At 43.0% G+C, this 23,802-nt stretch overlaps 2 pseudogenes; one reads left to right on the plus strand and one right to left on the minus strand.

Moving 5' to 3' along the window:
• Positions 1-1,468: 1,468 nt before the first annotated feature.
• On the minus strand, positions 1,469-4,524 carry LOC102622983 (uncharacterized; annotated as a pseudogene).
• LOC102622687 (BTB/POZ domain and ankyrin repeat-containing protein NPR1-like) lies at positions 4,460-23,594 on the plus strand (annotated as a pseudogene).
• The last annotated feature ends 208 nt before the right edge of the window (positions 23,595-23,802 follow it).

Raw genomic sequence — 23,802 nt, forward strand, 5'->3', positions numbered from 1 at the left:
AAATGAGAGTTGTTTTTCGAACCACGCCGTAATAAAAATAATATCGATTAATACTAATAAATCTATTTTGATTATTTTGTAGTGTGATGGTCTAGTAAGTATCAGGACTTATCCTAGCATCCGAACATGTGATAAAATTATGCGAGTCTCTATAAAATACTATTTAAATTGTGTATTAACTAGACAGTTCTATGTAGATATTTCGTATATATTTATGGTAATTGTTGAAAAAAAGAACGTAAAATGAGATTAATGAACATTCATAAATGTGGAAATTAACACAACTAAGATTTATGATGAAATAATTTTATGTCAAATGAGTGTAAGTGAATGGATGTTAAAATAACTTGTAATATATATTTTTTGAACTGTTATTTACACAAGTTTGTCACCAACAGTAAATTAAATTATGAATATTTCAATAATTCAAGATCTCATTCGATGTTTATAGTATTTGTCAGAGTACAAAATTGTAAATGGTCTCACCCTTCATAGTATAATGCTAAACCTTTTCAAAAATTTATTCTATTATAGACGTATTAGTCAATTATATTATATTATAGACGAAATTGAAGATAAAAATAGTACTTCATCTATCATACATTACTTTAATTTTTTTTTTATCAAATTATGAGCTGGTGAAAGGATGCAACAAATTACGTCAAACATTGTAAAATTTATCAATCACTAAATAAATATCATGTTATATGTGTGTGTGTGTCTCTCTCTCTCTCTCTCTCTATATATATATATATATTACACAAAATCTGATTCTCATGAACTAAAAAGACAGGCTTTGGATCATGTATCATACTCATAAATCTATTTTTATTAATGATTATACTAACATTTAAAGGTGTCTGTAAGCTATATTATATATTTACTAATTACTGTTAAGCTTACACTGCTTCCTTCTCAGAAAATCATCTTTTGGCTTTTTCTATTTTTATGCTTTTTAAAAGTTTTTGTCAAGATTTTTTTTATTGCTTTACCAAGTGGGCAGTTAAAAAATCTTTTTTTTTTTTTTGTGTGTTGCTTTTGATAGAAACATATGATTCACCTCTGTTTCTCCGATGCTTGCTTGCTTCATGATTGGTCAACCTGGGTCAAACTTTCATCTTTAAATCACATAGGTAGATCATGATTCAAGCTTCAGTTATAAGCCTTTCATTGTGACTGATATTATTCTTTCTTGATGTACATATATATATAGATTCAGTTTGAATGTGGTTCTTGATAGTTTCATGGAAAATGCAAACGAAATGTCAGCATCTTTGAGTTTTGTCTCATCATATCCGTCTTGTTGGTCTACTAATCAACCAACAGGCTCTGAAACTTGCTCTGATCTTGATAATTTGAACTTAAGGAGGCAAAGCAGCAATCCTGAAGAGCAGGGGCGGAGACAGCATGTTGATTGACTGGGGGCTTACCCAACGACGATAAAAAAATTTAAAAAATAATAAATATATAAATTTGAAAGATTTATCATACTTCAATATATGTTTACAATTGTCCTTTACGAGTTTTCATACATTGATAACGTTGCATTACAACTTCATTATCAATATTATTAAATAAGTCTTTTTCTATGTAAACAACTAAACTATCATTCATCCATTGCTCTCCCATTCGGTTTCGTAACCGATTCTTCAAAATGTTCATGGCTGAAAATGCTCTCTCTACACTCGCAGTGGCAACAGGTAAAGTCAATGCCAATGTTATTAACAAGTAAACTAATGGATATACATTATGTCTCTTAGTGTCGACCATCCGCTTTGCAAGATCACCAATATCCTTTAATTCTGAAAACTCACCACTAGTGCGCATATCCAAAATATATGTATCAAGTTGAATCTCAAGTGCCATGATATCAATTGTAGAGAACTCATTTGGATACAACTGGGCTAGTCGTAATAGCTTCTGCTTGTTGAAAGCTGAAAATAAATCATTTGGAGATAAACATGCTAAGCAAAGAAGCAACTCAGTGTTTGTCTCATTAAAACGAGAATTAAGCTCTTGAAGTTGCATATCTAAGACTGCATAATACAATTCAACACGATAACGATGCAAATTTGTGATCTCTTGAGCTTTACGTCGTGATCGCCCTCTATCCACAAACATATCATCCATATTAGGCACGTCAATATCATGCTTCGCACAAAAAAAAAAAGTAACTTCATCAATCAAAGAATTCCATCCACTTTGTCTCATTGTTTGAAGTTGTAGTTTACATAACCTAACCAAGTTCATAGCATTCACAATATCTTGATCTTTCCTCTGTAATGCTTGTGATAACTCATCTGTAGCCCCTAAAATATTCCTCATCAAATGTAAATAGAACACAAAATTAAATGACAACATCAACTCTAGTAAATTCTTTGCTTCTCCTCTTTGCCCAGATTTTGGTCCATCATCAATAATCATTTCCAATACACTAATTACTGCTGAAAACATGTTAATAATGCTCAATAATGTATTATAATGTGAACCCCAACGTGTATCACCACAACGTTTTAGAGTAGTCTCTTGGTTTAGGCCTTACCCACTCGAGAGATCTCCAAGATTAAGTGCTTTAACAACTTCCTCAGCATGTTTCTCTCTAAGAGCATCACAACGTTTAGACGAGGCTCCAACAACATTCACCACATTGGCAATTATAGCAAAAAAAGATTCAATTTGAATATGATTTTTTGCAACAACAATAAGAGCTAACTGAAGTTGATGAGCAAAACAATGAATGTAATAAGCACACTCATTCTCTCTCAAAATTATGGTTTTAAGGCCATTAAATTATCCTTGCATATTACTTGCTCCATCATAACCTTGCCCTCGCACCCTAGACATACTCAACCCATGTCTAGAAAAAAGTCTATCAATAGCTTCCTTAAGTGATTGAGCAGTAGTACTACCAACTTGTTCAATGCCTATAAAACGTTCAACCACTTGTCCACTAATGTTTACATATCGTAAGATAATAGCCATTTGCTCTTTTATTGATACGTCACGAGATTCATCAACCAAAATAGAAAAAAATGCATCACCCATCTCTCTTATAATGGCATTAGTGGTCTCAATTGCACAAGCACTAACAATGTCTTTTTGAGTGTCAGGACATGTCACTTTCAAAAATAATGGGGCATTTTCTAATGTAACAGCTTTTATATCCTCATTATGATCAGCCAAAAATTTGAGAAGTTCTAGAAAGTTACCTCGGTTACTTGACTCTTCAGATTCATCATGGTCACGAAATGCAAGTCCTTGTCGTAAAAGAAATCTGACGCAATCAATTGATGCTTGTAAGCGAGCTCGATATTCACTTCTAGTTTGATTAGAATGTCTAGAATACATTGTCTGAATATGTTGCTCTTGCTTCATTAAATCTTGACAAGAACGCCAAGCATCATTGTGGACATTATTAGAGCAACCAACATAAACTCTCAATCTTTCTGGTTTTTTCCAATTTGTAAACCCATGTTTAGTAAAAGATTCACCACCAGCTTATTCTCCAATTTCTGGCTTGAAAAGATAACAACAAAGACAAGATAACAACAAAGACAAAATGCAGCATCCTTTGCAATGCTATACTCTAACCAATTTCCATATTTATCAAACCAACTTGAATTGAATCTCCGAGATTGTTTTCCAAAATGCCTAAGAGGAAAATTGTGAGTTTTTGGTTGACAAGGGCCATTTTGCAAATATTGTCTTCGAACTTGATCTTGAATATTTACATTGTAGTAAGAAATTGGATGTCGTAATCCAGGATCCATAAGAAGATTCAATAAATTCACCTCCACATCATTTTCTCTCATAGTTCCAGCATCATCATTCTTTTGTTTTTTACCACAATCATCATCTCTCTTTGAACCACTCTTGTCTTTTTGTTTTGAAGTATCATCATTTTTTTCTAAAAATTGTGGCTCCTTTCTTTTGTAAAACCTTTCCATACCTATTTAAAAATATAAATAAAGATTATGAATATTGAGTAGTTTACTTAGGCTAGTAGCACTTTTAGCATATTCCCCTATTATATAATTATATTAATGCTATAAATTAATTAACAAACATTACAAGACATTAAAGCTAAACAAGCAAATGCTTAATTGCAATTGTTATTTTCTTAATTAATAATATGTGTTCTTTTTTATGGAATCTACACTCAATCACATAATTCACATTATATTTTTCAAATACACCAATAGCCCGATGATACACTAACTAATGGGGAAGAAAAACAACTACATCAATTCAACAAATAATTATATATGATTTATAAACAATAAAATAAAAAGCAAATAAAATATTAATTTGTACCTTAATTTTATTGAATGGAGAAACGAGGGGTTGTTTGAAATTTGGAGGAGAAATCACTTTCCACTTTGCTTTTGGAGATGCCGAAACAAGAAGAAGATGATTTACGCAAATTCCACTGTCTGTCACTGCTGTTTTGCTTTTGGAGATGCCGAAACAAGAAGATGATTTAGGGATTTCAGATTTGCGTATTGGTGCAGGTAGTGGAATTGGAGAAAGTAGGGATGGCAAAAATCCCCACAGGGACGGGTACTCTTGGGGATTTTCCCCATTCGGGGAGGGTATGGGGATAATTTCATATCCAATTTCTTATTCGAGGAGGGGACGGGGAAATTTTTTTACCCAATTTCTTATTCGGGGAGGGGACGGGGATGAGGTGGAATCCCCATCCCCTACCCATTTCCCCATTTTAATTTTTAATTTTATTTTAATTTTTTAAAATTACTAGTAAATAAATAATAAAATTTAAATTATAAAATTATAAATATTGATAAAAATAAAAAATTATCAAAATATTTATATTATTAAACTTTTAGGCCTAATTAACTAATTAAAGTTCTAAATTTTTATTTAGGACATTAAAAAAACCGAGTAGATTCTATTAGCCAAACATTTTTTTTAAATTTTAATATTCTTTAAATATTTTAAACTTAAATCTATTTTTTATTTATTTTTAGATATTATAATTGCCCACAACGAATCACAATTTTAATATCTAATCTAATCTAATCTAATATTTGTTTTTGATTTGCTCTGATTTAACTATTGTGTTGTAAAGGGAATAATCCACATTTATAAAGTGCCCACGCCACTATTGAAAAAGTTAATTTTGAATCTAAATTCGATTTTATTTGTAACAATTTTATATCAGACTATTAATTTATTCATGATAGTTTGTAAAAGAAGTTTGTATCTCTTGCATGTTGCGTTACTTAATAATTTAATGTATGTGACTTTTGTAATAGATATTAATGTAAGATATATTTCGAACTTTACTTTTATTTGAATTTTTTATTTTAATATGATCAACTCAAAATCGAAAAAAAAAATGTATTAGTTATTCGGGGATCGGAGACCCTCGGGGATCCCCTATTATTATTCGGGGAGGGGATGGAGATTCTCTCAAGTAATTCTGACGGGGACGGGGACATACGCAAAATATCGGGGATGGGTATGGGGAGATCGATCCCCTCCCCTCCCCTCCCCATTGCCATCCCTAGGAGAAAGGTAAAGAATAATAAAATATTATTAATGGGTTTGTGGGTGGGTTATTTAAAAATTTGATTAATATTAATATTTGTGAGCTTAATTTTAGTTTGTAAAGCCCGTATCTTTTTATTTGTTTTAAAAACTTAAAGTATGTAATTATGTTTATGTGTTAGGGGTTTGTATATAAATTAGTGGGGACTTAGGAAAAACTTTATTAGAAATTTTTGATAAATTAAATTAGTTAATAAAGGATTTTTTTTTTTCAGTGGGGACTTAAGTCCCCACTGGTCCCAAGCTGGATCCGCCACTGCTGAAGAGCCATTGCTTGATGCTGAGATTGTTGTTGATGGCAAATCAGTGGCAGAGTTAATCGCTGCATATTGTCTGCACACAGTCAATTTCTTCATTGGCTTTGTAAGTTGAGAAATGATGGTTCTGTGAGTGAGGGGAAACCCAAGTATCTTATGACTGATTTGGTGCCTTATGGGAAGGTTGGATATGAAGCTTTCAATGATATCTTGCATTATCTTTACACTGGGAAGGTTAAGCCATCTCCTCTAGTAGTGTCCACGTGTGTTGACGATGCTTGTGCTCCTGATGCTTGCCCTCCTGCTGTCAATTATGCTATTGAGTTGATGTATGCTTCTGCTGCTTTTCAGATGAAAGAACTCGTTTTGCTTTTGCAGGTAATTGTGCTTCCCTGCTATTTGTATTGCTTAAATTTATGCTTCTTGGTATTGTTTTAACATTTATGGAATTGAAATCAATTTCAATTGTGACTTGCAAAGAGCCAAAGCAAGTAAATGTGAAGCAACTTCAGTGATTCGCAATATTAGTCATCGTAGGAGATCTAAAATTTGTAGATACTGTAGAATTGTAGAGCCCAAAACTTCATCTTATCTTGCAAGAGTTTGTTGTTTTATTTTCAAATAGACAAAAAAAAAAATGATGATGGGCAGCGAACTCTAGGGATCAATGCTTGCTGACACTGACACCCAATGCTTGATGTCTAGCTTGCTTATTTTTCCAACAATGCACTACCTTTCTAGTAAATGAAATATTATTCTACATCTATATATTGGAACTTTGACAAACTTCGCTTTTCCTTTGTTGATTCACCGGTCTCACTTTTATTCAATTGCCCGATTATGAAATGGTCTATTGGAGACTAGCATTGGAAGGTTTCTTGTGGAAAAAGTTTTACTTGACCACCGATTTTCATTTTGGTGGGTGTCAGCGCATGCTCTGGCTTGACTATTCTGTTATTTAGGTTGTTTTATCTGTATCTTCTCACTCACTTGATAGTTAGTTCTCTCATGCTTCCAAGCTCAAAGATGAACGAAAGAGATTCTCTTTTTCCCCTCCAGACTATAACCTATCAAATCATTAATGCTATAGAATAACATCTTGAGTAGGCGGGCTTATGTCTCTGAACATTGGTCCATCGGCATTTTCAATAAGCATGGCCCTGATTTTTCGTCTCATTATTATTTTCCTGCCCAGATTGTCCCCTTTAAGTAGCATATTGAAGGAGAGCAACATTCTTATATTTGTTTTATGATGTTTACCAATAATTACCCACCACGGGGTATTTGAGAAGGCTGTTGTGGAAGATGTAATCCCAATCCTTATGGCTGCCTTGCATTGCCACCTGAACCAGCTTCGTTCTCTCTGCATCCAGAGAGTTGTAAGGTCAAATCTTGACAATATATATCTCGAGAAAGAGCTTCCTGAGGAAGTTTCAAGTGAAATCAAATCAATCCGCATCAAATTTCACCAGGAGTTTGAAGATAATACAGCAGAAGTAGACCCTGTGCATGCAAAAAGAGTCAGAAGAATCCACAAGGCACTAGACTCTGATGATTTTGAACTGCTGAATCTTCTTCTGAATGAATATGAAGTCACTTTAGATGATGCTTATGCTCTGCACTATGCCGCTGCCTATTGCAGCCCTAATGTTTTTGTGGAAGTGCTCAATATGGGCTTGGCTGATCTCAATCTTAAGGATGCAAGAGGTCATACGGTGCTTCATGTGGCTGCACGGCGTAAGGAGCCAGCAGTGCTGCTGGCCCAGCTCAGCAAGGGAGCATGCGCATCAGAAACTAAATCAGATGGGCAAACAGCTGTTGCAATATGTCGGAGAATGACAAGGCGAAAGGATTATACTGAAGCTTCGAAGCAGGGGCAGGAAATTAACAAAGACCGGTTATGCATTGATGTCCTTGACAACTTCATGTCTGGGAACTTGACAATGTCATCCGAGGTGATGGATGATGATTTCCAATGCAGCTGAACTATCTGGGAAATAGAGGTGATATTCCTTTATTGGTATTAGTAAATCATCTTCTCAGAGTTTGTGTGTTCCTTCATCTTAGCATGTCAAACACACATGGGCTCATTGCTTGGGGCCAGTCGTGATTTTTTCCACTTTTTTTGGAATAGGCAATTGTGAATCCATTTGATCTATGCTTGGCGGTTTGCACTGAACTAGTTTTTGATAAATAATTGTACAAGACTTTGTCATCAAAACTATTTCATTTCCAAAAGTAATGAGGTACAAAAAAATTTATGCCTATCCTGGATGAGTGCCATAACAGCTTCTTAATATTTTTGCAGTGGCTTTTGCACGGTTGTTGTTTCCTTCTGAAGCTAGGATAACTATTGGTATAGCAGGTGCAGATACCACCAATTTTAACACTGGCTTTTCAGCATTAAATCCTATAGGACTGAGTTGGAACTTGAAGGAGGTTGATTTGAGTGAAACGCCTTTGCAAACTCTGCTTAAAACAAGTGTTTATGTACTTTATTAACTTTTACACCTTTCTATTTACTGATTATCTTTATAATTAAATAATACATGTATCAAGGTTTCTCCTTACATTTCATTAGAAGTGAATTGGAATCTCTTCATGGTGCTCTGTTAGGTGTAATGAGATGTAGCAAAAGAGAAAGGGTAATTGTTAGTACATTGATATCTCAACAGAATGGTAGAACCTTTATTTATATCACTAGAGACATTTGTTGTAGGGATGCCTCCATAATCAGTGTGCTTTAAAACTTTCCAGGAGTTAGCTACGCCTACCTCCGGACCTAAGGCGTGACACACAGACCCAATTAGTGCCTAAAACACATATCGAATCTGAGCAAAACTAAATGCTTGTAAATCCTGTTGATGCGGGATTCCGGTTCTCCTCGTTCTACGACCAGGATCTCTGCTCGATCAACGTCATCACGACCAGGGGGTCTCCTCGCGAGGCTTCTTCTCTAGAGGTTCCTGCGCACACAGACAAGTCAGAGTACGCCGGTTGTTTTCCCGGCGCAAACCCTCCGACGCTCAAGTCAGATATGAAGGTTCGGGGAACGCTTGCCACAGATCTTATGACTTTTTCGTGGTTTTCTCCTCTTTTCTAACCTTAAAAATGCTAAACCCTTTACCTTCGTTGGCTACCTTTTTATAGGCTTCCTCTGAATCCCAGTTTTCTGCTTTTTTCGAGACGGTATGGGACTCTGACTGCCGCGTTATGGGCAAACGTGGGATCTTACGTGTTACGCCACGGTTCTGGGGAAAGCGTGGCTGTCGTGCCTAGATTCTCGGGCTGGAGAGCAGGTCTTGCCAACTGCCGTCGACCGGGTCTCCTCGCCTCTCGACCTCTAGCCGGAATGGCCTTATGCCTCTTACAGGAAATTTGCCTCGCGGATGACGTGCTCGTGGACGAGCAGGATATTTCTGCTCCTGTTCCCCCGCGCACCAGGCTTTTACGGAACACACCGGTTCGCAGAACTCTGCCATCGGATATCTGCTCACCATGCCTGGTCTCGTCGACATATTTCTCCCAAACACCGGTCCCCCAGTTTCTGGTGTTGGGTAATGTAGTGGACCAGCAGTAGAAACTCGCTAGTACTCGCTTGCGTGGGATTGGAAAAGGCTGCCAGGAATCACGTCGCATTTAATTACGGACGAGGTGACGTGGCAGAAATCCCCCCCTCCATTTGAATTTCAAACCGACGGTTATGAGACCCTCGGGATTCGGCGCTGTTACATGCTGGCAACCCAAGAGTCCGTCCTCATTAGGAAAACCAAATCCTCTCTATTAATTATTAACAAATTAATAAAAATATTTTTTGATTACTTTCTTGTGTTGTAATTATGAGTTAATTTTCGTTTGAGAATCTGCTTGTCTTTGTCTAGACGAGCAGGTTCCGGCTTTGCTCATGGTTTTGCCATACGCCTTTGAAGATTCTTCAATACCTGGGATTCGGCTCGCCTTCGCGCGGTCGAGCAGATCCTGGCACGCTTGGCATCTGTCTCGCCATAAAACAGGCTGTGAGACTTGGTGAGCCTTTGCATGCCTCAGGAATTTCTTCGAATGCTTTGGAGTCTGCTCGCCTTCTCGTGGTCGAGCAGATCCTGGCATGCTTGGCTTCTGTCTCACCATAAGACAGGCTTTGAGACTTTGTTGAGCCTTTGCATGCCTTTGATTCTTCGAGGATTGGGATTCTGCTCGCCTTCTCGTGGCCGAGCAGATCCTGGCATGCTTGGCTTCTGTCTCGCCATAAGACAGGCTTTGAGACTTGGTGAGCCTTTGCATGCCTCAAGAATTTCTTCGAATGCTTCGGAGTCTGCTCGCCTTCTCGTGGTCGAGCAGATCCTGGCATGCTTGGCTTCTGTCTCGCCATAAGACAGGCTTTGAGACTTTGTCGAGCCTTTGCATGCCTTGGATTCTTCGAGGATTGGGATTCTGCTCGCCTTCTCGTGCCGAGCAGATCCTGGCATGCTTGGCTTCTGTCTCGCCATAAGACAGGCTTTGAGACTTTGTTGAGCCTTTGCATGCCTTTGATTCTTCAAAGATTGGGATGCTGCTCGCCTTCTCGTGGCCGAGCAGATCCTGGCATGCTTGGCGTCTGTCTCGCCATAAGACAGGCTTTGAGACTTGGTGAGCCTTTGCATGCCTCAGGAATTTCTTTGAATGCTTTGGAGTCTGCTCGCCTTCTCGTGGTCGAGCAGATCCTGGCATGCTTGGCTTCTGTCTCGCCATAAGACAGGCTTTGAGACTTTGTTGAGCCTTTGCATGCCTTTGATTCTTCAAGGATTGGGATGCTGCTCGCCTTCTCGTGGCCGAGCAGATCCTGGCATGCTTGGCTTCTGTCTCGCCATAAGACAGGCTTTGAGACTTTGTCGAGCCTTTGCATGCCTTGGATTCTTTGAGGATTGGGATTCTGCTCGCCTTCTCGTGGCCGAGCAGATCCCGGCATGCTTGGCTTCTGTCTCGCCATAAGACAGGCTTTGAGACTTTGTTGAGCCTTTGCATGCCTTTGGGAATTTTCTCGGTTTCAAGCGAAAGAAATTCCTCGACGTTCCACTAATGGCAGGATTCGACTTACATGAAATTGTTTGGACATAAAGCGTGAAAGATAAACGATAATGAACATGAGCAAAAATAGCTTTCAAATGTGAACAAGTCTTACTGGAAGTATTTTCGGAGGTGTGCTGCGTTCCATGGGCGTTTCACCTCGTGGCCGTCCGTGCGAGCCAGCTTGTAAACTCCGGGTCCCGCTATCTGCTTGACTCTATATGGCCCTTCCCAATTTGGTCCCAGCACTTCTTGAGTCGAATCTTTGGTGTTCTGATTCACTCTTCTCAGTACCCAGTCTCCGACCCTGAATTGCCGTATGTTCACCTTCTGGTTATAATACCGAGCAACCCTCTGTTGGTAAATGACTGATCGCTCGGCTGCTTGCTCCCTCATTTCCGTTAGCAGATCAAGATTCAAACATATCTGCTCGTCGTTCTCCTGCTCATTAAAATGATTTGTCCGGTGTGTGGTCGTTCCTATCTCAGCCGGCACGACCGCTTCATGTCCGAAAGCCAAAGCGAACGGTGTCTCCCCAGTTGCGGTTTTGTGGGTTGTTCTGTATGCCCATAGCACACCTGACAGCTCGTCAACCCACGCACCCTTTTTTGCTCCAAACCTGGTTTTCAAAAGCCTCTTGATGGTCTTGTTGGCTGCTTCTACTTGTCCATTCGATTGAGTGTGAGCAGGCGAGCAATACTTTAGCTCTATCCCGAGGTTCTGGCAGAAATCCCTGAAGCTGTGATTATCGAACTGCCTGCCATTATCCGTTACCAAGGCATAAGGGATCCCGTATCGACAGACCAGGTTTCTCCACACGAAGTCTGTTGTTTTATTCTCTGTGATCCTGCTAAGGGCTTCTACCTCTATCCACTTCGTGAAGTAATCTATAGCAACTATTGCATGTGTTGCTACTCCTCGTGCCTTTGGCAATGGGCCGATCAGATCAATTCCCCATTGAGCAAATGGCCAGGGGGAGGTCATGGAGGTGAGCTTCTCTGGTGGTTGGTTAGAGAAATTTGCAAAACTCTGGCAGCTTAAACAACTCCTGGTCTTCTCTTGCGCATCCTGGTGCATTGTCGGCCAGAAATATCCCTGCCTTAGAACCTTGTGGGCCAGGGACCTCCCGCCAGAATGATTTCCGCAAATTCCTTCATGTACTTCTCTCAGTACGTAATCCGCGTCGTCCTCATCCAAACATCGAAGGAACGGTAGTGTATATCCTCGCCAATACAGTACCCCATCAATCATCGTGTATCTCGAGGCCTGGGCTCTAATCTTGCGAGCTCACAGCTTATCTGGTGGTAATACCCCGTCTCTAAGGTATGAGACTATCGGGTCCCTCCACGAGCATTTTTGTTCTATCCGCAACACCCCCAAATTCTGATCGATACTTGGGCTGGACTTCACCTCCAGAGGGACCGACTTTGGCATTTTTGGGTCAGCTACTGCTGCCGTCCTAGCCAAAATGTCTGCTCGACTATTCTGCTCCCTGGGGATTTGTATCACCTCCACTGCTTCGAACTTCCCCATCATCTGCCTGACTATCTTCAGGTACTGCTCCATCTTCTCCTCTCTTGGTTGGAATCTTTCACTGACATGATTCGCAACCAGCTGGGAATCAGTTCTGATCTTAACTCTGTCTGCTTTCACGGCCTTAGCCAATTCCAAACCTGCTATCAAGGCTTCATACTCTGCCTGGTTATTCGTGGCTGCAAATTCCAACTTTACAGCATAAGAGATCTCCTCCCCCTCTGGGCCTTCCAAGACAATCCCTGCTCCTGAACCCCGCTCCCCTGATGACCCATCCACAGACATCTGCCATACTTGAGTTTCGTCATTGCCTATAACTGCATCTTGTTGATCTAAGCATACTTCGGGCTCTGTGAATTCAGCTACGAAATCGGCCATTGCCTGGGCTTTTATCGCTGCGCGGGGTTTATAGTCTATGTCGAACTCGCTCAGCTCTACAGCCCACTTGACGAGCCGACCAGAGGCATCTGGCTTGTGCAGAGTTTGACGCAATGGCTGGTTTGTTATTACCGAGACCGGGAATGCTTGAAAATATGGCCTCAACTTCCGAGCAGCAACCACAAGGGCAAGTGCCCATTTCTCCAACGGTGGGTATCTGGTCTCAGCGTCAAGCAAGGACTTGCTGGTGTAGTATATCGAATACTGAACTCTTTCTTCCTCTCTCACCAGAACAGAACTGGCGGCCCGATCCGATATCGCCAAATATAGATACAACTTGTCCCTCTCCCTCGGTGTGGACAGCAGCGGAGCTTGCTGCAAGTATCGCTTCAAGTTCCGGAAGGCTTCCTCGCATTCTGGGGTCCATTTCGTTTTCTTTCCTCTCCTTATCACTTGAAAGAATGGCTGACACTTATCTGTAGCCTTGGATACGAATCTGCTCAACGCCGCCAACCTCCCCGTGAGGCTCTGCATCTCCTTCAGGTTACGAGGAGACGTCATTTGCACAATCGCCTGGATTTTCTCGGGATTTGCTTCAATCCCCCTATGGCTCACCATGAATCCAAGGAATTTCCCTGACTCCACCCCGAAAGCACACTTCTCCGGGTTGAGCTTCATCTTATACTTCCTCAAAAGCTCGAATGTCTCCTCGAGGTGTCTGACATGTTCCTTCGGGATTTTGGACTTGGTGATCATGTCATCCACGTACACCTCCATGGTTTTCCCAATCAACGGCTTAAAGACTTTGTTCACCAGCCTTTGATAGGTGGCCCCAGCATTTTTGAGACCGAATGGCATTACCCTGTAACAGAACAAACCTTGGTTGGTGATGAAAGCCGTGCTCTCCTCATCCTGCTCGTACATAGGGATCTGGTTGTATCCCGAGAACGCGTCCATGAAGCTAAGCAGACCATGTCCAGCCGTTGAATCTACTAGCTGATCAATCTTTGGTAAAGGGAAGCTGTCTTTTGGGCACGCCTTATTGAGGTCTGTGAAATCCACACACATCCTCCACTTGCCGTTTGCCTTCTTTACCAACACCACATTCGATATCCACTCAGGGTAACTGACTTCCCGAATGAACCCTGCTCTCAAGAGCTTCTCCACCTCGCCATTTATAGCCTCATACCTCTTCTGGTTGAAGCACCTCCTCTTCTGCCTTACTGCCCGAGCACCTTTCTTTATTGCCAGCTTATGACATGCTACCTCAGGGTCAATCCCTGGCATGTCTTCATGTGTCCAAGCAAACACATCAGCATGAGCCTCTAAGCATTTCACCAACTCCTGCTTTTGCTCTCCCTTAAGTCTCGACCCGATTCTGATCGTCTTTCCCGGGTTCTCTGGTCCCAGGCTTACTGTTTCCAGATCCTCTACAGGTTCTTGTCTGCCCTTCTTGTTTTCCACTCGGGTATCGAGGGATGTTATCTGCATTGCTTCCCTTGCTGCCGAGGAGTAGCAGCTTCTTGCGATCCTCTGGTCTCCTCGTACCACTCCTACTACCCCATTCACCCGGTACTTCAGAGCCAGATAATGGTTGGACAACACCGCTTTGCTCATCCTTAAAAATGGCCGACCTAGGATCATCTGGTAAGGACCTTCCTCATCCACTACGACAAAGTCCAGTATCATTGTTCTTTCTGTCGGGGAGCTCCCAATTGTGATAAGCAGCTCGACCACGCCCAGAGGGACCAGCTTCCCTCCTCCGAACCCCTTCAAGGAGGTATTGGTGTATTCCATCTTCCGGTCGGCTATTCCCATCTCTTCCAGGGTTGACTTAAATAACACATCAACTGAGCTCCCTGTATCAATCAGTATCCGGTCAAACTTCTTGCTAGCGACAGTAGCCTTGATGACTAAAGCATCCTCGTGGGGGTATAGAATCCCTTCCTTATCCTCATCCGTCCACATGATTGGCACTTGCCTGACCCTTGCTCGTTTGGCTGCTGGGGTGTTGAAGAGTACCTCTTTACTGGTCATGGCGTACCTAGCATAATTTTTTCTCGATCTGTTGGAATCTCCGGCCAATGTTGGGCCCCCAGCTATCACCCTTACTGTGGGCTGCTCGCGCCTCAAGTTTCTACCACTCTGCTCCCCTTCACCTGTTGTGGCCACCATCGGGAAAGTCCCATCCATAAACTCGTCCAGGTACCGATTTCTCACCAAATCTTCGACCTGGGTCTTAAGATCTCTACACTCTGCTGTGGTATGGCCATGGGTGCCATGGAACTTACAATAACGTCCTTTATCCCTCCTGTTGGGTAGCTTTGTTATTGGTGTAGGGAGGTACAGCAGCCCTCGATCCTTTATGGCCTCGTACACCTCATCCAAGGACATTTTCAAGGAAGTGTACCGTCCATAGTCCGGGTTCTGGTTGATCAGGTGCACTGCTCTTTCTCTGTTTGCCCCGCTCTGAGTTGGGGGCGGTGGAAGTATTTCTGATCTGCTTGCTCTGCTACCGTGGGGATGTTGATGAAGACCACCAGATGCCGACTCATGCCTTCTCCAAGGCTCCCTAGCTGGGGAACGAGGAGGTTGCGCCCTGCTGCGCTGATACTGTGGTGGCCTCTGATGAGGCTGGTAAGCAGTTACCCGACCTCCTGCTCCACTACCGGAGGCCTGGTGGTCCCTCCTCCTGATCGGCCCATTCCCCGGTAATGCTTTCTTCTCTTTCCTCCCCAACCCTTCTAACTGGTCTGTCTTAATCCGTGCAGCCTTCTCCTCTTCAATCTCAATGTCTCTCTTAGCCTGTTCGTATGCGGCTGCATACGTTTGAATAGCTGGGCTTCTCAAATTGTACCACAGCCTTCCTATCTTCACCCCTTCTTTCAATCCCCTTAACGCCTGAGGGTAGTTGAAGGCTCCCAAGTCGAGGACAGTCCGATGAAACCTCTTAATGAATTCCCGAAGGGTTTCTTGCTCCCCCTGTTTCATGCTTTTCAACTCCATCATGTCATCTTCCGGTGCCACTGCCCCACTAAACTGCTCCGCGAATTCCTGGCACATCTGCTCGAAGGTTTTAATGCTGCCCCGAGGAAGTTTTCTGTACCATTCTCGTGCACGTCCCTCAAGGGATAGTGGGAACACCCTGCACCTTTGGGATTGAGATAATCCTTGTACCCCAGTTATGTCGTTGAAGCGCTCTATGTGCACCAGCGGATCAGTTCTTCCCGAGTATCTGAGGTCTGGGAGGCGGAAATCTCTCGGAATAACTGCCCTCATGATCTCTGCTGCGAGCGGTAATTCTCCGTCCAGCATTATCCTCCAACCAGGGGCTCTGTTCCTTCATTGCATGTCGTCAATTATCTGCGCTAGTCTGCGCACTTCCTCCTCCAGCTGCACTGCACGACCAGGGTCACGTGCTGCAACTTGATCCCACTCTTGCTCTACATCATGCAAGTGTTGTCTCAACTCTGTTTCCTCTGCATTCACCACCCCGTCGTCCTCGTCACCAGTCGTTCTTGCCGGGGACTGCTCTCTTTCTCTATGAAATTCTCCCCGCAGAGGTACGTTACCTCTCTCACCACAAAATCTCCCAGTGGTTTGACTTCTCCCCGCACAATCGGGACCTGGTGCCATTCCACCGCCTCTCACCCTTCCCTCTTGGGTTACCCTTCGCTCGCTCCCCAGCTCATGCAGGATGGTTGTCAAGGTCTCCATCTGCTTTTCCATCCGTTCCATCCGGTCGAACATGACTTTTTCCCGTGCTTCACTGACTATCTCCCTCAGCGTCACGGAATCGTTAAGCCTCCTATCACCCCCTTGTGCATTACTTCCTCTTGTCTCCATTGCTTTCCACTTGCTTCACCCCTCTTCTTGCTATCAACAGAAGCTTTTTGCGCTCATCCCCACAGACGGCGCCAAAATATTGATGCGGGATTCCGGTTCTCCTCGTTCTACGACCAGGATCTCTGCTCGATCAACGTCATCACGACCAGGGGGTCTCCTCGCGAGGCTTCTTCTCCAGAGGTTCCTGCGCACACAAACAAGTCAGAGTACGCCGGTTGTTTTCCCGGCGCAAACCCTCAAACGCTCAAGTCAGATATGAAGGTTCGGGGAACGCTTGCCACAGATCTTATGGCTTTTTCGTGGTTTTCTCCTTTTTTCTAATCTCAAAAATGCTAACCCCTTTACTTTCGTTGGCTACCTTTTTATAGGTGTTGATGCGAGATTCCGGTTCTCCTCGTTCTACGACCAGTATCTCTGCTTGATCAACTTCATCACGACCAGGGGGTCTCCTCGCAAGGCTTCTTCTCCAGAGGTTCCTGCGCACACAGACAAGTCAGAGTACGCCGGTTGTTTTCCCGGCGTAAACCCTCCGACGCCCAAGTCAGATATGAAGGTTCGGGGAACGCTTGCCACAAATCTTATGGCTGTTAGGTTGTTTTCTCTCTTTTAGAATCAAAATTGCTAACCCCTTTACCTTCGTTGGCTACCTTTTTATAGGCTTCCTCTGAATCCCAGTTTTCCACTTTTTTCGAGACGGTATGGGACTCTGACTGTCGCGTTATGGGCAAACGTGGGATCTTGCGTGTTACGCCACGGTTCTGGGGAAAGCGTGGCTGTCGTGGTTTTGTGAGATCTTGTTTCTGCTTTTTTGGGGGACGGTATGGGACTCCGACTGCTGCGTTATGCTGCGTTATGGGCAAACGTGGGATCTTGCGTGTTACGCCACGGTTCTGGGGAAAGCGTGGCTGTCGTGCCTAGATTCTCGGGCTGGAGAGCATGTCTTGCCAACTGCCGTCGACCGGGTCTCCTCGCCTCTCGACCTCTAGCCGGAATGGCCTTATGCCTCTTACAGGAAATTTGCCTCGCGGATGACGAGCTCGTGGACGAGCAGGATATTTCTGCTCTTGTTCCCCCGCGCACCAGGCTTTTACGGAACACACCGGTTCGCAGAACTCTGCCATCAGATATCTGCTCACCATGCCTGGTCTCGTCGACGTATTTCTCCCAAACACCGGTCCCTCAGTTTCTGGTGTTGGGTAATGTAGTGGACCAGCAGTAGAAACTCGTTAGTACTCGCTCGCGTGGGATTGGAAAAGGCTGCCAAGAATCACGTCGCATTTAATTGCGGACGAGGTGACGTGGCAGAAATCCCCCCCTCCATTTGAATTTCAAACCGACGGTTATGAGAACCTCGGGATTCGGCGCTGTTAAATGCTGGCAACCCAAGAGTCCGTCCTCATTAGGAAAACCAAATCCTCTCTGTTAATTATTAACAAATTAATAAAAATGTTTTTTGATTACTTTCTTGTGTTGTAATTATGAATTAATTTTCGTTTGAGAATCTGCTTGTCTTTGTCTAGACGAGCAGGTTCCGGCTTTGCTCATTGTTTTGCCGCACGCCTTTGAAGATTCTTCAATGCCTGGGATTCGGCTCGCCTTCGCGCGGTCGAGCAGATCCTGGCACGCTTGGCATCTGTCTCGCCATAAAACAGGCTTTGAGACTTGGTGAGCCTTTGCATGCCTCAGGAATTTCTTCGAATGCTTTGGAGTCTGCTCGCCTTCTCGTGGTTGAGCAGATCCTGGCATGCTTGGCTTCTGTCTCGCCATAAGACAGGCTTTGAGACTTTGTCGAGCCTTTGCATGCCTTGGATTCTTCGAGGATTGGGATTCTGCTCGCCTTCTCGTGGCCGAGCAGATCCTGGCATGCTTGGCTTCTGTCTCGCCATAAGACAGGCTTTGAGACTTTGTCGAGCCTTTGCATGCGTTGGATTCTTCGAGGATTGGGATTCTGCTGGCCTTCTCGTGGCCGATCAGATCCTGGCATGCTTGGCTTCTGTCTCGCCATAAGACAGGCTTTGAGACTTTGTTGAGCCTTTGCATGTCTTTGATTCTTCGAGGATTGGGATTCTGCTCGCCTTCTCGTGGCCGAGCAGATCCTGGCATGCTTAGCTTCTGTCTCGCCATAAGACAGGCTTTGAAACTTTGTTGAGCCTTTGCATGCCTTTGATGATTTCTTCAAAGCTTGGGATTCTGCTAGCCTTCTCGTGGCCGAGCAGATCCTGGCATGCTTGGCTTCTGTCTCGCCATATGACAGGCTTGGAGACTTTGATGAGCCTTTGCATGCCTTTGATTCTTCAAGGATTGGGATGCTGCTCGCCTTCTCGTGGTCGAGCAGATCCCGGCATGCTTGGCTTCTGTCTCGCCATAGGACAGGCTTTGAGACTTTGTTGAGCCTTTGCATGCCTTTGATGATTTCTTCAAAGCTTGGGATTCTGCTAGCCTTCTCGTGGCCGAGCAGATCCTGGCATGCTTGGCTTCTGTCTCGCCATAAGACAGGCTTTGAGACTTTGTCGAGCTTTTGCATGCCTTGGATTCTTCGAGGATTGGGATTCTGCTGGCCTTCTCGTGGCCGAGCAGATCCTGGCATGCTTGGCTTCTGTCTCGCCATAAGACAGGCTTTGAGACTTTGTTGAGCCTTTGCATGCCTTTGATTCTTCGAGGATTGGGATTCTGCTCGCCTTCTCGTGGCCGAGCAGATCCTGGCATGCTTGGCTTCTGTCTCGCCATAAGACAGGCTTTGAGACTTTGTTGAGCCTTTGCATGCCTTTGATGATTTCTTCAAAGCTTGGGATTCTGCTGGCCTTCTCGTGGCCGAGCAGATCCTGGCATGCTTGGCTTCTGTCTCGCCATAAGACAGGCTTTGAGACTTTGTTGAGCCTTTGCATGCCTCAGGAATTTCTTCGAATGCTTTGGAGTCTGCTCGCCTTCTCGTGGTCGAGCAGATCCTGGCATGCTTGGCTTCTGTCTCGCCATAAGACAGGCTTTGAGACTTTGATGAGCCTTTGCATGCCTTTGATTCTTCAAGGATTGGGATGCTGCTCGCCTTCTCGTGGCCGAGCAGATCCCGGCATGCTTGGCTTCTGTCTCGCCATAAGACAGGCTTTGAGACTTTGATGAGCCTTTGCATGCCTTATTAGTAAACCTTGATTGGCTTCTCAACGCTAGCCTAGCTCTCTTTTCTTAAATTATTCTCATATTGAGCACAATCAATTTAATGAATATCAGATATCCTTATCTCACATAGCAGAATTTAGAGAAATAATTAAATTTTCATAGAAAAAACTGCTTGTAAATCAAAATATAACTTCTGACCTGTTCTGATTCCTACAGATGTGTGCCTTCGATGTGCTCTTATTTGAGGTTTTTTCTTGAAATCCTTAAATATGGATTTGCTCTGCAAATTGATCAACTGGGATTGTGCTCTGGGTTTAGATCTTGGCTCCTGGGCAGCATTCTCTCAAGCACATATGTAGTATATGTAGTGTAATCAGCAATAAACTCACTTTTGAACTTTCATATCCCTTGAGACGATTTAACGAACAGCTCCTGATTGAATTTTAACAATTCTGCCTCAACTTGTAATGAACCGAGTTTCATACCAGAATTGTCTAAATACTTTCCTTTATATCTTTACAGGTAAGCATTCCATCCAGCCTTGATTGGTTTCCGTGTTTGAGCTAGCTTATCAATCGGTGCATGATAATATTCTGCCTTTGGCTTGGCCAGATGAAAAATCGGTAGAGACAAGAAGTTGGCTTTTGTACCGAGTCCCCACAGACGGCGCCAAAATGTTGATGCGAGATTCCGGTTCTCCTCGTTCTACGACCAGGATCTCTGCTCGATCAACGTCATCACGACCAGGGGGTCTCCTCGCGAGGCTTCTTCTCCAGAGGTTCCTGCGCACACAGACAAGTCAGAGTACGCCGGTTGTTTTCCCAGCGCAAACCCTCAAACGCTCAAGTCAGATATGAAGGTTCGGGGAACGCTTGCCACAGATCTTATGGCTTTTTCGTGGTTTTCTCCTCTTTTCTAATCTTAAAAATGCTAACCCCTTTACCTTCGTTGGCTACCTTTTTATAGGTGTTGATGCGAGATTCCGGTTCTCCTCGTTCTACGACCAGGATCTCTGCTCGATCAACTTCATCACGACCAGGGGGTCTCCTCGCAAGGCTTCTTCTCCAGAGGTTCCTGCGCACACAGACAAGTCAGAGTACGCCGGTTGTTTTCCCGGCGCAAACCCTCCGACGCCCAAGTCAGATATGAAGGTTCAGGGAACGCTTGCCACAAATCTTATGGCTGTTAGGTTGTTTTCTCTCTTTTAGAATCAAAATTGCTAACCCCTTTACCTTCGTTGGCTACCTTTTTATAGGCTTCCTCTGAATCCCAGTTTTCCACTTTTTTCGAGACGGTATGGGACTCTGACTGTCGCGTTATGGGCAAACGTGGGATCTTGCGTGTTACGCCACGGTTCTGGGGAAAGCGTGGCTGTCGTGGTTTTGTGAGATCTTGTTTCTGCTTTTTTGGGGGACGGTATGGGACTCCGACTGCTGCGTTATGCTGCGTTATGGGCAAACGTGGGATCTTGCGTGTTACGCCACGGTTCTGGGGAAAGCGTGGCTGTCGTGCCTAGATTCTCGGGCTGGAGAGCATGTCTTGCCAACTGCCGTCGACCGGGTCTCCTCGCCTCTCGACCTCTAGCCGGAATGGCCTTATGCCTCTTACAGGAAATTTGCCTCGCGGATGACGAGCTCGTGGACGAGCAGGATATTTCTGCTCTTGTTCCCCCGCGCACCAGGCTTTTACGGAACACACCGGTTCGCAGAACTCTGCCATCAGATATCTGCTCACCATGCCTGGTCTCGTCGACGTATTTCTCCCAAACAATAGGCTTCCTCTGAATCCCAGTTTTCCGCTTTTTTCGAGACGGTATGGGACTCTGACTGCCGCGTTATGGGCAAACGTGGGATCTTGCGTGTTACGCCACGATTCTGGGGAAAGCGTGGCTGTCGTGCCTAGATTCTCGGGCTGGAGAGCAGGTCTTGCCAACTGCCGTCGACCGGGTCTCCTCGCCTCTCGACCTCTAGCCGGAATGGCCTTATGCCTCTTACAGGAAATTTGCCTCGCGGATGACGTGCTCGTGGACGAGCAGGATATTTCTGCTCCTGTTCCCCCGCGCACCAGGCTTTTACGGAACACACTGGTTCGCAGAACTCTGCCATCGGATATCTGCACACCATGCCTGGTCTCGTCGACATATTTCTCCCAAACAAATCCAAATCTCCAAAATATCAAAAGCTCATCTACTTTCTCTTTTCATGGATTTCACAAATTTTTTTTTAAAAATTCATTCTCAATCATAAACTATGCGCATCTAAATAATCACCATATCAATATACAACAATACTTCCTCATAAGCAAATAAATCTTACATTCCTCTTCTTACATGATTTTTTTTTTAAAAAAAACTTTTAGAAGTCCCCTAAATACAAACATAAACAGAATTCAGCTGCGAAAACTATGCAAGCACAAGCTTCAATCAGTAATACATACGACTAATTATTAAAACATCTAGCTAGAAGCCTTACAAAAGCTCAATCCTTCCGAAGCTTGTTTCCAAAGAACCTTCAAATTAATAATCGCTACTATCTGCGAAAAATAATTGATAATGGGGCAGTTGTTAATAAGTAATTAAGTAGAACCATTCATAACGAACAAAAAAAATTCTTTGCGCAATATTTTCAGAAAATTCATTTAACTTTTCAAATGAATCAGAGTAATTTTTCAAACGCAGTCAGGATTTGTGTCAACATAAACGTTTGAGACAGAAGCTTTTTGGAACATAAATTTTGCTTTTAATATAAAGTTATACGTTGGTTTGATTTTAAAGGGAGGTTATTGGGAAGTTAAAATACACAGTTGTGGTAACAGGGTAATAGCAGTTATAAAATCTCTTTTAAAACAAATTCGAATCAAGTTTCAAATTTAGGAAGTATTTAATTCAATAAAATAAAGAATAAATAAAGTTTTCGTTGAAGCGAAACTAAGTAGATTCATTTAAAGCAAAACAGGATGCGAGAATTACATAAGGGTTCTTGACCCTACCATGCAGTCAGATATCTGGCACCTTGTTAGCACTTGATTGTGCCATGTTCTCCACAGCCAGATATCTTGTTCTTCATTATTTCCTAGACATCTTTGGATAAGGAACCCTAAGCCTATTGAGAATAAATTCTGTAAACCAAGACTCTCTTCAGTTCTTTCATTTGTGGCTAATTAGTTATAAAATTTGTGAATTTCCTGCCCCATGGCCCCTGCAAAATGCATTTTATATCCTTAAGATGCCAATGTTTGAATTGAAATACTAAAAACCGGAAAACAGACTTAATGAGATGTTTAGAATTTTCTTAGAGCATTTGCTGAACTTTTTGTGATCGCAGTCGAGAGGGGTCGACGCTACTTCCCTCATTGCTCAGAGGTGGTTGATAAGTTTTTGGATTGTGATTGGCTCGATGCTTCCCTTCTAGAATCAGATGCTCTGGAAGAGCAGAAACTTAAAAGGGCACGCTTAATAGAACTTGAAGAAGATGTGCAGGAGGCATTCTGCAAGGACATGGCTTATGACAATCGTTCAGGGCTGCCATCCTCCTCGTCGGCATTTTACGATTACATGGCTGAGAACAATCGTTCAGGCATGCCGACATCCTCCGCATCGAGCAATTAAGCATCACCTTTTCCAGGAAGTGATACTTCGACGCCCGGGAAACTAGAAGAGTTTAGTGAGCTCGACTGGTACTTGAGAGATGGTCAGAGCCTATGTTATGGCTATGTATTGTCTAGTAGCAGAGAATATATTAATGAATGATGGATGACTTTCTTGTGACTCTTTGATGCAATCATGTAACGATTTGAGTAATGCTAACATTATCTCATATATATATATATATATATATTTTTTGAGTGATCTGACATTCATCAATTAGATTGTAAAATTATTATATTGTTTCAAGTCCAGTGAGACACAACTTATAACATTGATGGAATGAATCGCATTATTCATAAACTCATTTCATAAAATATTTTTATATAAAATTGTATAATTTATAGGTTATGGTTAAAAAGTTAAGAAAAAAAAAGGTGTACTACAATTGGGATGAGGCATGCATGAGTAGTCACA

This window comes from Citrus sinensis, chromosome 4, assembly GCF_022201045.2.
Source record: "Citrus sinensis cultivar Valencia sweet orange chromosome 4, DVS_A1.0, whole genome shotgun sequence".
NCBI lineage: Eukaryota > Viridiplantae > Streptophyta > Magnoliopsida > Sapindales > Rutaceae > Citrus > Citrus sinensis.